The following is a 4,841-nucleotide window of genomic DNA, read 5'->3' on the forward strand; positions in this document are numbered from 1 at the left end:
GGGTACCAGGCCCTCAGGAGTAGTGCTAACGCTTCCCACGAGGGTGGGAGCAGGACATAACGGTTACGTCCTGGGCACCCGAGCGGTGGCACCCGAGTGGTGCTGCCCAGGACGTAACTGTTACGTCCAGGGCACCCAACGGGTTAAACACCCAGAAGAAGCCTTAAGGATGGAATTAAATTTGGACCTCAGTGTAGATCATGTTGGGAGACTGTGAGTTGGAGCACAAACTCATGTATCAATAATTTATTTTTAGATCTGGCCTAGAGACAGCTTCAACTGTCTCTTCAGCCTCATATTTTCCAAAAAAGTCATATTAAAAATATATTCATATATATACATGTAGGGAGTTTCAGTCTGCAGTCTTTATTCATTTGTCTTTAAGTATCATTCACTTTTTCCTTCCAGATACCATAACCTATGTATGAGGGAGCGAGTCAGCTGATTGCAGCCACTGGCTCTCTTCACTGTGAATGGCTGTATTTTGTTCTTGCACATATGCCTAGACTATGTGCACTTGCAAACATTTTCCCAGGGGCTAAAAAGTATAGTCTTTGGCATGGCCAAGGGCCAACTCAAGTCCAAATAGGGGATAAAGGGTTTTTATTACAGACTAAGGCTCAGACTACTTTACACAATTCTCAGGATCAAACTGTAAAGATACAGATTCACCATGGAATGACCCAGGTGATGGAAAAAAAAAAGTTTAAGCAGTAAATAGACAAAGCACTCAATCAGGGCAATACAAAACAATAGGAGCAAAATCTGGTGGTTCAACAACAAATGCTGATCAGCCCTCCTAAACATGAAGACAACCTAAATTCGTCTAGATTAGTTAACAAAACAAGTGAAAAACCCTATAACACCCGGTTACTAACTGACATGTGCAGGGCTACAAAACATGAGAACTAAAAGTAAAAAGGTAATAAAGAACAAAAAGAATTTGGAAAAATGGCATCGGAGGCAAAATAAGACTAACTAAAGTTGGCAAAAGTAAGTAAAAAGGGAAGGTGTCAGCATTTAGAAGCTGGGTCAGGAGTCTTATCATGAGTCAAGAAAAATCTAAGTTTTCTCAGAGAGCATTTGGGAAGTGAAGGGCGGGCGTACAGAGGTCTATACCTCTCAGAGTCCGAGGAAAGAGTTCCCTGAATCCAACTGGAAACAGTCAATTAAAGTCCAAAGTGAATTGTCCCTTAGCTACGCCATGGGGATTGAAAAATACCATTGTCCCACCATAACAATACAATGGGGCATCTGCAACATCAGGAAAAGTTCACAAGAACATCATGGGAAGTAATCAAACCTTGCTTTTCTGTACGACTTTGCAACAAGGGTAATGTTGAGCCAGTCTTCACATTCTCTGGCTTCTCATGTGCTCTCATCAAGGTTACTTACTCTACTAACATGAAACTAACATTTCATGAGAATGATATCTGAAAGGAAAGAAACGTTAGCAAAAGAAAAACAGCATTCTCACATTTTCTGGAAGACTGATGTCTAGCAAATCAATATGGCTAATTAAAGCAAACAGAATTAAATGGCACACTTTATTTCATATAAAACAAAACACACAAACGTTAACCGCTTCTGTGCCTTGGACTAGGTGACCTCGTCCAAGGCTACAGTTCCCCTGTGCCTTGGACGAGGTCACATCGTCCAAGGCACAGGGGAACTTGGGGGAGCGCTAGCGCGCCCCCTGTAGACCCCTCTCCCCCCAAGGCGGGGATGGAAGGGGAAGACCTTCCCCTTCCACCCGGCCCCCCCCCCCCCCGGCAATCCGATGACGTCACCGCGCGCACAGCGCACCGACGTCATCTAGTGTTGCCGGGCGTGCTGGAAGCCATTTGCTTCCAGCGCGTCGTGGGGAAAGGAACTCAACAGGTGAGTCCTTTCTGTTTTTTGGGGGTGGTGGGGGAAACAGACACGGGGGAAAGGAAAGGGTTTTTCCTTTCCCCCTGTGCCTGTTTTCACAAGATTCCTGCTATACGATCGCGGGCAGGGCCCGCGATCGTGGAGCAGGAATCTCCACTAGACACCAGGGATTTTGGTTTTATTGTTTATTTTAGGGGCAACCCCTTGGGCAAGGGTCGCTGCCCTGGGGGGCTATTTATTTTTTCTGTTTCGGCCCCCCCGATGGCAGACCAGCCATTTTTTGGATGATCTGGCCCCCGGGGGGGTGGAAGCACACTAGGCGCCAGGGATTGTGTGGTGTGTGTGTGTATGTGGTCGCCCCCCTAAAGTGGGGAAAGGTTGTATTGGCCATCTCTGCCCCTATTTTTGTAGGCCCATCTGCCCCCAAGGAGGGCAGAAACCACCAATACGGCAGGGATTTTTTGTTTTTGTTTTGTGTTGTGCTGGGGTGCCCCCTTTGGGAAGGGTCGCCCCCTAAAGGGGGCACAGAGGTGTTGCCCATTTCTGCCCCCCTTGGGGGCAGATTGGCCAATTTTTTTACGCCCATCTACCCCCGAGGGGGGCAGGATCCACTTAGGTACCAGGGACAACTTCTAAGTTCTTGGTGGTGGGGTGTTTGTCAACTGGCAAAGTATTTGTATTTGTGATTATAACAATTTATTTCTTCTTTTTCTTCTAGTTCAACGCTGTGGATATTTGGGGTTTTGGCAGTAGTTGTCCTGCGGTTTGCATAGTTGCATGTTTTAGGTAAGTGAAAGCAATTTACTCCAAAGGAGTATTGTTGACATGCATGAATGACATGTTTGTAGGTGGTGTACTAAATGCAGTATTGTGTGTTTGACATTGTCCTTAGATTTGAGCACAGTGATGTTTGTGTTGTCATATGTCTAATTTGCTTTTTTCTTTTTTCTTTTTAGTGGGATATCATTGGTGATTGCTGTGTCTGTGCAGAGTAGTTGCTTGGTGAGTAGCTTTTTCAGGCAAGTGAGTGGTATAGTTTTTTGTAGTACATAACTCTTTGTGATAAAGCTACACTTTGTTTATTACTTATTTTAGTGCTAGTTGTTATTGGCAATCCATTTGTTGTTAGTGAGGATCATGGCTAGCCGCAAAGTGACCGTTCAGCAGGTTGTTCGCATGCTCTTTGAGTCGTCTTCAGACCATGATTATGACACTGACTCTGCATCTGAGGCAGAGGAGGAAGCAGGAGATTCTGGAAGTGAGTTTTCTGTCCGAGAGTATTCTTCTGATGAGGAAGCTAATCTCAGTGCAGATGAAGGGCCTGTGTTAGAGGAGGACATTGTGCCAAGAGTGCAGCAGCCTGGGGCTGAAGGGTTTCCCATTAGAAGACCTGACACCTGGATTGCCCCAAACATGAAAGCCACAGTTACCTGCATTTACTGGTCTCCCAGGGTGTAGAGTTAATACGGAAAACTTTTTGCCTGTCCATTTCTTTCACTTGTTTATGGACGATGTATTTTTGGAAGAGATTGGAAGAGATTGTGGAGCAGACAAATGTGTATGCAGAGCAATATTTGCGGGACAACGCTGCCAGACTTAAGCCTCAGTCTAGAGCTACTTAGTGGGTTCCCACCTATATGGAAGAGATGAAAAGGTTTTTAGGTTTGTCTTTTTTGATGGGGTTGATCAGGAAGCCGTCACTGGCTTCTTATTGGTCTACTAGTCCCTTGATGGCAACTGCTATATTTCCTGCAACTATGACACGTAATCGGTATTTGCTCCTTCTTCGTATGCTGCATTTTGTAGACAATGCTTTAGCCTTGCCACGAGATCACCCTGATTGTGACCGTCTTTTTAAGATTAGGCCTGTCCTTGATCATTTTGTGGATCGGTTTTCAGAGGTCTATGTTCCAGGCAAAGAGATACGTGTGGACGAGTCTTTGGTCCTTTTCAAGGGGCGTTTAGTTTTTAAGCAGTACATTCCTAGTAAGAAGGCACGGTATGGGATTAAATTGTATCTGCTGTCAGAAAGCAGTACAGGATATGTGTATAATTTCCGGGTCTACACTGGTAGGGATTCCAGTATTGATCCTCCTGGTTGTCCGGCCACTTTTGGAGTTAGCGAAAAAATTGTGTGGGAACTTGCTAGACGGCTGTTTAACAAAAGTCACCATTTGTACGTAGATAATTTCTACACTGGAGTGCAGTTGTTCAAGGAGTTGTTTACAGTGGACACTGTTGCTTGTGGCACAATCCGTTCTAACCGGAAAGGCTATCCAAGGGAGCTTGTCTGTAAAAAACTTGAGAGGGGACAGTGCAGTGCCTTGCGGAATAATGAGCTGCTAGCTCTGAAATTTTCAGACAGGAGGGATGTGTACATGCTATCGACCATCCATGATGAGAGTACTTCCCCAGTGGCTGTTTGTGGTCAGGTTGCGGAAGTGCGCAAACCTGCGTGCATTTTGGACTACAATAGGCACATGGGTGGTGTTGATAGAGTAGATCAGAGGTTGGAACCTTACACTGCTCTTCGTAAGTCTTATGTGTGGTATAAAAAGTTGGCCCTACATTTATTTCATTTGGCACCTTTTAATGCCTTTATTGTATACAAGGATTGTTCACCTGAGTCAAGGATGACATTTGTTAAATTTCAGGAGTCGGTGATAGAAAGCCTTATTGTGGTGGAACCGGCAAGAGTTCCTAGAGTAGAAGTGGTGGAGGATGTGGCTAGATTGAAAGATCGGCACTTTCCAGATCACATTCCTCCCACTCCCAAAAAAGACTTGCCCACAAAGAAATGTAGAGTATGTGCCAGGAGATTAATCCGGAGGGAGAGCCGGATGTACTGCCCCGAATGCCCTTCAAAGCCTGGGCTGTGTGTGCCCAGCTGTTATAGAAGTTACCATACCCAAAAACAATTCTGGGAAATACCGTGAGCGTAAGGTGTCTGTTTTATATTTTCATATGTT

This window comes from Pleurodeles waltl, chromosome 12 (assembly GCF_031143425.1).
Source record: "Pleurodeles waltl isolate 20211129_DDA chromosome 12, aPleWal1.hap1.20221129, whole genome shotgun sequence".
In the NCBI taxonomy this organism is placed as follows: domain Eukaryota; kingdom Metazoa; phylum Chordata; class Amphibia; order Caudata; family Salamandridae; genus Pleurodeles; species Pleurodeles waltl.